We start from the raw sequence: 11,025 nt of genomic DNA, 5'->3' as shown, positions 1-11,025 counted from the left end.
AGGGAACGAAAGAGAACAGACAAGAGATTTGCAATGCTAGCTGCTGCTCTGGGAAAGTCCATCTCGGGCCCTCCTGAAAACCTCCTCTGCCCCAGGGACAGGACAGTCCTTCAACTGGTCCCAACAGAGGCCCCAGGCCCCATTACAGCCAAACCAGTGTGCCCGGTGCCAAGCTTTTGGCCACTGGAAGAATGAATGCACTAAAGCAAGGAAGGAAGAGGAAGCTCCCACAGTTGTGGGGCTTGCTGGCTTGGAAATTAAATAGGGCTGCCGGGGTTCAGAGATAGCAGGTCCCCGAGAGCCCACGATAACCTTAAAAGTGGGGGACCAAAACCTTGACTTCATGGTGGATACAGGAACAGAACTGTCGGTAGTAAAACCTGTGGCACCACTGTCCAAAAAGACTACCGCTATAACTGGGGTATTGGGAGAAGACATGATTAAATCATTTGGCCAGCCCAGAAAATGTCAGATGGGGGGGCACCAAGTGATCCATGAATTCCTCTACATTCCTGAGTGCCCAGTACCCCTGTTGGGAAGAGACTTGCTCTCCAAACTAGGAGCACAGGTGACTTTCTCCCCTGAGGAGAGGCCCACCTTCCAGATGGAAACTATGACTTATTTGCTCTCTCTCTCAAGACCCCCCCCAAAATGAGTGGGTTGCATGAGCCTCCAAAGGCAGAACCGGGTGGGCTGGAAGAGCATGAGAGAGAGCTAACTCAATTATTCCCTGAGGTCTGGGCGGAAGACAACCCCCCTCCCCCCAGGCTGGCTAAACATCAAACCCCAGTGATAATAGAACTCAAACCAGGTACCATTCCAGTTAGAAAGCTCCAGTACCCGCTACCGATAGAGGCCTGGGCTGGCATACTGCCCCACATCAATAGATTGAAACAAGCGGGCATTCTAGTAGAGTGCCAGTCGGCTTGGAATATGCCAATCCCATCAGTCAAAAAGGAAGAAGGACAGGACTATAGGCCTGTATAGGATCTCAGGCTAGTAAACCAGGCTACTGTGACTTTACACCCCACTGTTCCAAACCCCTATACCTTACTTAGCCTCCTCCCGCCGAGGACTAAAGTTTATACTCGCCTAGATCTCAAGGATGCCTTCTTCTGCGTATGCCTCGCCCCAGCGTCACAGCCCATCTTTGCCTTTGAATGGGAAGATCAAGTCGGGGGCACCAAGCAACAGCTCATCTGGACTCCCCCACAAGGGTTTAAGAACTCCCCAGCCATCTTTGGGGAAGCCTTGGCTTCTGACCTGAACTCATTCCATCCAGAAGAGTATGGATGTTGGCTCCTACAATACGTGGATGACCTGCTGCTGGCCGCCGAGACCAAGGAAAAATGCTGGAAAGGGACAAAAGCACTGCTCCAGCTGCTGATGGAAGCAGGTTCCCGGGTGTCGAAGAAGGCACAGATCTGCAAGGAGGAGGTAAGGTATCTGGGGTTTGTTTTAAAGAAGGACACAAGGTTCCAGACCCTAATTGGGTCCTATATACTGATGGCACTAGCCTCATAAAACAAGGACAACGGCTGTCAGGTTAGCCAAAGCAGAAGGGGCCATCAACACTGAAAAGGGATTGTGGGAATTGCCAAGTGGCAAATTATTGGTACCGGAGGAGCTGGCACACAATCTGGTAAGCCAAACACACCAAGTGACCCACCTAGGCCATGCTGCCTGCTCACAGGTTAATGCTGCCTCCTCACAGGTTAATGCTGCCTCTCGGGTATTCAGACAAAAACCTCCGGGTATTCAGCTGAAAGGCACGCTGCCCTTTGAACACCTGGGAGTGGACTTCACTGAAATGAAACCTCATCGACACTACTGTTACCTGCTGGTCATGGTATGTACGTTCTTGGGATGGGTAGAAGCTTTTCCTACCTGGACTTTTCAGAGCATCAGAAGTAGCCTGGTGCCTGCTTAGGGAAATAGTTCCCAGATTTGGACTTCCTACCAGCATTGGTTCAGACAATGGCCCGGCTTTTGTAGCTGATTTAGTACAACAAGTAAGCAAAACTTAAAACATCAAATGGAAACTGCACACTGCATATAGGCCCAGAGTTCTGAGATGGTGAAATGAACCAAGTGGACATTAAAGAGACTCTCCAAGTGGATCATAGAGACTGTTCCTGGGTGGACTTGCTTCCGACGGCTCTGCTCAGACTCAGGATGACCCCACAGTCCCAAGGCTATTCTCCATACGAAATTGTGTATGGGAGGCCCCCTCCCATAATAAAACAGGTATCAACAAATTTGCCTCAGGTAAGGGGAAATAGGATTTCACAGCAGATGGAACTGCTGCTGCTGCTGCTAAGTCACTTCAGTCGTGTCCGACTCTGTGTGACCCCATGATGGCAGCCTACCAGGCTCCCTGGTCCCTGGGATTCTCCAGTCAAGAACACTGCAGTGGGTTGCCATTTCCTTCTCCAAAGCATGAAAGTGAAAAGTGAAAGTGAAGTCGCTCAGTCGTGTCCAACTCTTCTCGACCCCATGGACTGCAGCCTACCAGGCTCCTCGGTCCATGGGATTTTCCAGTCAAGAGTACTGGAGTGGGGTGCCATTGCCTTCTCCTAACTACTGCAGTTAAAGTTTCAGGTATTGTCCCTTGGATCCATCATGCAAGGGTGAAGAGAACATACCACGCAGACCCCAAATACACTGGGTGGACTGCACAGAGGGACCCCGATGACCCTTGAGAGACTGCTACTGCTAAGTCGCTTCAGTCGTGTCCGACTCTGTACGACCCCATAGATGGCAGCCCACCAGGCTGCCCTGTCCCCAGGATTCTCCAGGCAAGAACACTGGAGTGGGTTGCCATTGCCTTCTCCAATGCATGAAAATGAAAAGTGAAAGTGAAGTCGCTCAGTCGTGTTCAACTCTTATCGACCCCATGGACTGCAGCCTACCAGGCTCCTCTGCCCATGGGATTTTCCAGGCAAGAATACTGGAGTGGGGTGCCATTGCCTTCTCCCTTGAGAGACTAAGACCATCCTTAAGAAGAAGGAAAAGAAGATCCTGGACGAGCCCCTTCAGTATGAAACCGCACAATCAACTCCTGCTGCTTGGCCTCATCAACGTGATTTTGAATTTAACTTCAATTTTAACTCCGGACAATGTTTTCATCTCATGGGCACATTCCTACGCGGACTTCCACAACACTTCCAACTGCTGGCTATGTAGGGCTATGCCTCTGTCAGTGATGGATGGACTTCCTTGGTGGGTGTCACCGCTCTGCCAAGGAGATTTTAAACCACTCTGCTCTTTTCTGGGACAACAAAAAGAGACTTTCCTCTCTCTTGTCAATAATAACCTCTCCTTGCTGTCTTGGTGTAAGACCTACAGTCAATAAACTTGGGTCATGGGGTTACATTTGATATAAATGCCAGTGTAACAAAGCCTAAACTACTTGTTGTAAATCTACCCCGGTAGCCCCAGAAAATCTACCTTATTTACATGCTAGGTGGACAAGATCCATGTGTTTCAGTGGTATGAGTATATTGCTGCCTTATTCGTATCCTCTATAGGGACAACAGATATCATGATTAAAGTAGAGACCTTGACTAATTTCACAAAACAGGCCCTCCTAGATAAAACAAAAGCCATCCAAGCCTTAAATGAAGAGCAAATCCAAATTTGCTCTTGAGAAAAGTGGTAATTCATAATAGAATGGCTTTGGACATACTCACAGCTGCTCAAGGAGGGACCTGTGCTATAATTAAGGTTGAATGTTGTGTATACATTCCTGACTTATCTGGCAATGTATCGACTGCTTTAGATGACGTGAAAAACCAGGTAAAAGCAATGTCAAATGAAAACATTCCTTTCTGGACTTTCGGTCCTATCTTGGGTGAAGGGCGATTAGTGGAAAACTTATTTACCACTATTATAGATGCCTTGATAGTTCTGCTTTGTGGACCCTGAATTTTACAATGTATTATGAACTTTGTAACCTGAAGGTTGATGTCATTCTCCCAAATTGATGGTCGGAGAGCCAGGGTGCAATATATCCCTATGAATGATGCTCATAATATGAGTTAAGAGCATCAAGAGGCGGGGAATGAAGAAGGAATTCATAGGGCCTGGACTCCATCTTAGGCCTATTCATGCTGATCATGCTTGGCCACTTTTCCAATGGACTCTGAACTCTGTGTTTAGTGTCTATGAAAACAACAACTGAAGGATAAGACCCCCTCCAGACAGGGGAACCTTGAAGATCGTATCTAGGTTACTCATCACCTCAGAGAAACATACACTAATCACCCCTTCCTCCAGACAGGCCATAAATTTTTCTGTATCTATCGGAGTGTAACCTCGGGTTTATTGGTTATTGGCTAACTGTTTGACTGTTTAACATGAGCACACAGCATGTGAATGATGGGGTTATTGGGATTGTATTTTCCTTGGTTTATGTAAGTCTCAAGGAATTTGGAGTGGTGGGTTCAGACACGTGCACATGGGGTATAAAAGGTTTTCACAAATGCTGGTCGGGGTCCTTGGCTAAGAGGAGACTCTGCCTTGGGCCCGCCGGTGTAATAAACTGCACTCCACTATCTGCATTGTCCTTCTGAGTGAGTTTGTTTCCCAGAATGCGTGGCTGCAACAATAAGACCACCAGGGAAACCCCATGAAAACTTCTTGACATTGATAATCAAAAAAATCAGTTTCAAGGCATGGGTCTTCTCCTCAGTGGACAAAAGACATATGGACTTGGAGAAGACTTACACTGTTTGGTCCGCAGGAATGAACTCCTTTTGACAAAATTATGTTCTTTTTCCTATTACACTCATAATATTCAGAGAACATGACTGAAATAAGTTAGTCAAGTCTGTCCACAACCAGCCTACAGACTACTGGGTGGTTCTGAGCACCTAAACTGCTCTTTCTAATAGTCATTTAACTGAATACTTGTTCTTGGTTTCATTATAAAGAAATGCAATTGTCTTTAGGTTAAAATTACTATGCTATAAACCCCATAATTAGTTATCACACATTTCCTGAAATTTTCCTACTTCAAATTTAACCAATCTGTTCCGAATGATACTATCCAGAACAAAAGCTGGTATATCTGGTTCCAGGTGCGATTGCTTCTTTTGATGTCCTTGCTTATCTTTCCGGTCCCATCTGCTGCGGCTCCCTTGCCACACCCTGGAGGCAACCATACTAAGTCACTCTCTTTCTGATCTCCCTGCCTTTACAGGTATTGTTTCTTTGACTTAGATTAGAATGTCTCCACTCATCCCCCAAGATCCACTGTCACCTCCTCTGGATCTGCTCTGAGCACTCTACTCCACCAGGCATCGTACATACGTCTGTTTCAATGCACACATCCTTGGTTCCTTGTCTTGTCTTTTCTCTACCCCGAATGCCCCTAGTGATCTAAAATGATCACCTGCTCATCTTTGTAATTCTATTGCCCAACATGGCGTCTGACCCTGAATCAATGTTTAGTGAATGAATGGCTGAGACTGAACAAATGAATGAATGAATGCATATGACTCGACAAAGCTGCATTTACTCAGCACCTCCAGGATAAAGACCCTTAGCCATATCATGGTCATCCTAGATCGCATGGAATTTGGAACCAGGCATGCCCAGCTGGTCTATTGCATGCCCAGGGGCTGCAAGAACCCACTTTCTTCTTTTGTGCATAATCCTTAATCTAAACACTGTCAGTTCTACCCACTTTCCCACTTTTCCTCTGCTTTGCTTCACTCCTTCACTCATCTTCCAATTTCCCATCATGCCATCAACCTCTAAGCCATGTCTAGGTAACATGTGTAACAGATAAATGAATGCAAACTGAAGCATTACCTGTGCACTTTGTACTCTATTCTCTTATGTAACTTCAAATTGCCACCAAGTAGCAATGGCACACCACTCCAGTACTCTTGCCTGGAAAATCCCATGGACGGAGGAGCCTGGTGGGCTACAGTCCATGGGATCCCTAAAAGTCGGACACGACTGAGCGACTTCACTTTCACTTTTCACTTTCATACACTGGAGAAGGAAATGGCAACCCACTCCAGTGTTCTTTCCTGGAGAATCCCAGGGATAGGGGAGCCTGGTAGGCTTCTGTCTATGGGGTCACAGAGTCGGACACGACTGAAGCGACTTAGCAGCAGCAGCAGCAGGGTGACCATGGGAAACCTTACTCCTTCTGTGAGCTCAGAACAAACCAGAGACACCTCGGGAAGGTCCCTCTCCCAGGAATCCATAGTTCCCTTGAGGTAATAAGAAATCAAATTATACAAAGCAAAAGTAGCTTCTGTCTTTAAATATTTTATGAGAATATTGCTATTTGCAACAATTATATAACCCTCTAAAAATATTTTTCATGCTTTATTTTGCTACCTTACCCTGAGGTTGATGCTGTGAAACAGATTTTTAAAAATCAGGAATTATCATTATTTTAAAAGTTAGAAAATAAAAGTTCAGTGAGACTCATGATTTCCAAAGACTTGGCAGAGAGGGAGCTGCGTTAGATCAGATGGTTGTTGCTGAGGACCTGTGGCGACAATCCCCAGAGAGAACTTGGCATACTTTCAATATATTTGTTTCTGTTTGAGTTAATCCTCCACAAACACATTTAATCATGCAACATCTCACCTCCCCAATCATTAAACTAATTCAGTGCTCCCAAAATAAAGTAAAGACTCAAGGATTTTAAGGCTGCCAAGGTCTGACTCCACCTTCACTGATGTAATATTTGCACAGCCTTTAAGCACTATTCTCTGTAAGGTACTAAGAGGATTCAAGCTTACCCGGATGCAGAAGATAAACACCGCTCTTCCCCTTCAGGGAGTTTACATTCTAATTTAACTTTCAACCTTATTCCCCATGTGTGTGCTGTGCTTGGTCCCTCAGTCGTGTCCAATTCTTTGCAGCCCCATGGACTGTTGCCCACCAGGCTCCTCTGTCCTCTGTCCAGGCAAGAATACTGGAGTGGGTTGCCATGCCCTCCTCCAAGGGATCTTCCCAACCCAGGGATCAAACCCAGGTGTCCCAAACTGCAAGAAGATTGTCTATCATCTGAGCCAACAGGGAAGTATCTAAAATATTCTTCCCTCAGGCCAGGCTGGTCTGTATGGTGATTTACAGTCTTGACCAGGTGGCTCAGGGGTAAAGAACCCGCTTCCCAGTGCAGGGGCCAAAGGAGATGCATGGTCAGTCGTTGGGTCAGGAAGACCCCCTGGAGAAGGAAACATCAGCCCACTCCAATATTCTTGACTGGGAAGTCCCACGGAGAGAGGAGCCTGGCAGGCTACAGTCCATGGGGTCGCAGAGTCGGACACAACTGAGCACACACGCATGAATGGATGGCCCAGACCTCCTACTCGTGTTTGACTCGTCCCTCCTCTCGAAGTCTCTCTAAGTGAAAGTTGCTCAGTCGTGTCCGACTCTTTGCGGTCCCAAGGACTATACAGTCCATGGAATTCTCCAGGCCAGAATACTGGAGTGGATAATCTATCCCTTCTCCAGGGGATCTTCCCAACCCAGGGATCGAACTCCGCATTGCAGGCGAATTCTTTACCAGCTGAGCCTAGGTGTCCTTCAAAACCTAACTCAAAGAAACATCACTGTCCCACCAACAACATGTCCCACGTGCCTGGCATGTCCTTCAAAATACTTCAGTAGGAACTTCCCTGGTGGTCCAGTGGTTAAGAATCTGCCTGCCAACACAGGGAACACAGGTTCGATACCTGGTCAGAGAACTAAGATCCCACATACCTTGGGGCAACTAAGCCTGAGTGTTGCAACTATGGAAGCCTGAGTGCTCTAGAGCCTGGGCTCCACAAGAGAAGGTCCCACAGGGAGAAGCCTGAGCACCACAACTAGCGAAAGACCTTGGGCAGCAAGGAAGACCCAGCACAGCCATAAATAAATAAATAAAATAGTTTAGTAGGAGAGGGATGGGTAGGAGGGAGTATGAGAAAAGAATACTGGCCATGTGTTATTATAGCTGCATCTGATGAATGAGACATGGCAAATGGGTGTGGGGGAAGAATTCCATTGTTCTCCCATTCCTTCTACTTTTGCCTGGTTGAACTTTTCCATAATAAAAAGTTTAAAGCATATGTATACAAGTAAACACTTTAAAACCAAAGTGCTTTAAAAATAAATCATATATTTCTGCCAGCCTTTCTAGTCAGAGTCACTTTCTCCATTCTCTGTGCTCATTCAAGATGTTTTTGTTTTTGTTTTTTGCTATCTTGCGTGTCTATCTTCCCTTTAGACTGACAGTTTCTTGAATACACACCCTTTTCCTCTGTCTTATCTACCTGCATATCTTGGGGCATAGCACAGGCTCCACTGGTTGAGCAACTGCAAAATAGTTCTTAAATATGTAGCTTAACTTGCTAGTAGAAAATCGGGACTAGAGACTCAGAGAATGAAAATATTGTGATTTTTTTTTTTTTTTTTCACTTTTTGGCTGTGCTGGGTCTTCGTCACTGCTCGTGGGCTTTTCTCTAGTGGCAGCGAGTGGAATACTCTCTAGTTGCAGTGTTGCTTAACGTGGTAGCTTCTTTTATTGTGGAGCACGGGCTTTAGGCTCAGAGGCTTCAGAAGTTGTGGTGCAAGGGGTTAGTTGCCCCAAATCATGTGGGATCTTCCTGTTCCAGGAATTGAACCAGTGTCCCCGGCATTGCAAGGTGGATTCTTAACCCCTGGACCACCAGGGAAGCCCAATATTGTGATCTTTAATGGCAAGTAATAAGAGTGTATAGTTGTAGTGGTGATCATTTTGTAATATATAAAAATATCAAACCACTATGTTGTACTTGTACACCTAAAACTGATGTAATATATTTCAATTTATAAAAAAAGAGTTGCTATTCAGTTGCTAAGTGTCCAACTCTGGCAACCCCATAGACTGCAGCATGACAGGCTGTCTCCTGGAGTTTGCTCAGATTCATGTTCATTGACTCAGTGACTCTAACCATCACATCCTCTGCCGCCCTCTTCTTCTTTTGCCTTCAGTGTTTTCCAACACCAGATCTTTTCCAAAGAGTCAGCTCTTCCCATCAGGTAGCCAGAGTCCAGTGAATATTAAGGGTTGATTTCCTTTAGGATTGACTGGTTTTATCTCCTTGCAGTCCAAGGAACTCTCAAGAGTCTCCTGCAGCACCACAATTCGAAAGTATCCATTCTTTGGTGTTTAGCCTTCTTTATGGTCCAACTCTCACATCCATACATGACTACTGTAAAAACCACAGCTTTGACTACATAGACCTTTGTCAGCAAAGTGATGTCTCTGCATTTTCATATGCTGTCTAGGTTTGTCATAGCTTTCCTTCCAAGGAACAAGAATCTTTTAACTTCATGACTGCACTGTTCACAGTGATTTTGGAGCCCAAGGAGGGACAAAAAAAATCTGTCACTGCTTCCACTTTTGCCCCATCTATTTGCCATGAAATGATGGGACCCAATGCCCAATGTCGTGATCTTGGTTTTTTCAACGTTGAGTTTCAAGTTTTTTCATTCTTCTCTTTCACCCTCATCGAGGGCTCTTGGTTCCTCTTCACTTCTGCCACTAACACTGTAGTGGTATCATCTGCATATCTGAGGTTCTTGATATTTCTCCTGGCAATCTTGATTCCAGCTTGTGATTCATCCAGCCTGGCATTTTGCATGATGTATTCTGCATTTAAGTTAAATCAGTAGCGTGACAATATACAGCCTTGCTATACTCCTTTCCCACTTTGGAAGCAGTCTGTTGATCCATGTTCAGTTCTAACTGTTGCCTCTTGACCCACATACAGGTTTCTCAGGAGGCAGGTAAGATGGTCTGGTATTCCCATCTCTTTAAGAATTCTCCACAGTTTGTGGTGATCCACACAGTCTAAGGCATTAGTGTAGTCAGTGAAGCAGAAATAGATGTTTTTCTGGAACTCCCTTGCTTTCTCCATGATCCAATGGAGGTTGGCAATTTGATCTCTGGTTCCTCTGCCTTTTCTAAAGCCAGCTTGTACATCTAGAAGTTCTCAGTTTAGGTACTGCTGAAGCCTATCTTGAAGGATTTTGAGCATAAACTTGCTAGCATGTGAAATGAATGCAGTTGTATGGTAGTTTAATATTCTTTGGGATTGCCCTTCTTTGAGACTGGAATGAAAACTGTGTTTTCCAAATTTGCTGACATGTGGATTGCAACACTTTAACAGCATCATCTTTTAGGATTTTAAATAGCTCAGCTGGAATTCCATCACTTCCACTAGTTTTGTTCATAGTAATGCTCCCTAAGGCCCACTTGATTTCACACTCCAAGATGTCTGGCTCTAGGTGGGTGACCATAACCAACATGGTTATCCAGGTCATCAAGACTTTTTTCCATATAGTTCTTCTGTGTTTTCTTGCCACCTCTTCTTAATATCTTCTGCTTCTGTTAGGTCCTTACATTTTCTCTCCTTTATCATGCCCATCCTTGCATTAAATGCTCCTTTGCTATCTCCAATTTTCTTGAAGAGATCTCTAGTCTTTCCCATTCTATTGTTTCCCTCTATTTCTTTGCATTGTTCATTTACAAAGGCCTTCTTGTCTCTCCTAGCTATTCTCTGGAACTCTGCATTTAGTTAGGTATATCTCTCTATTTCTTCCTTGCCTTTCACTTCTCTTCTTTCCTCAGCTATTTGTAAAGCCTTCTTAGACAACCACTTTGCCTTCTTGGGAGAAGGCAATGGCACCCCACTCCAGTACTCTTGCCTGGAAAATCCCATGGACAGAGGAGCCTGGAAGGCTGCAGTCCATGGGGTCCCTGAGGGTCGGACACAACTGAGCGACTTCACTTTCACTTTTCACTTTCATGCATTGGAGAAGGAAACGGCAACCCACTCCAGTGTTCTTGCCTGGAGAATCCCAGGGACAGGGGAGCCTGGTGGGCTGCCGTCTATGGGGTCGCACAGAGTCGGACAAGACTGAAGTGACTTAGCAGCAGCAGCAGTTGCCTTCTTGAGTTTCTTTTTCTTTTGGATGATTTTGGTTACTGCCTCCTGTAAAATGAACCTCCACCCATAGTTCTTCAGG

The sequence above is a fragment of the Bos grunniens genome, chromosome 9 (assembly GCF_055505025.1).
Source record: "Bos grunniens cultivar Pamir isolate PY7600 chromosome 9, Bosgru_T2T1.0, whole genome shotgun sequence".
Classification (NCBI taxonomy): Eukaryota; Metazoa; Chordata; class Mammalia; order Artiodactyla; family Bovidae; genus Bos; species Bos grunniens.
This window is presented reverse-complemented; position numbering follows the sequence as displayed.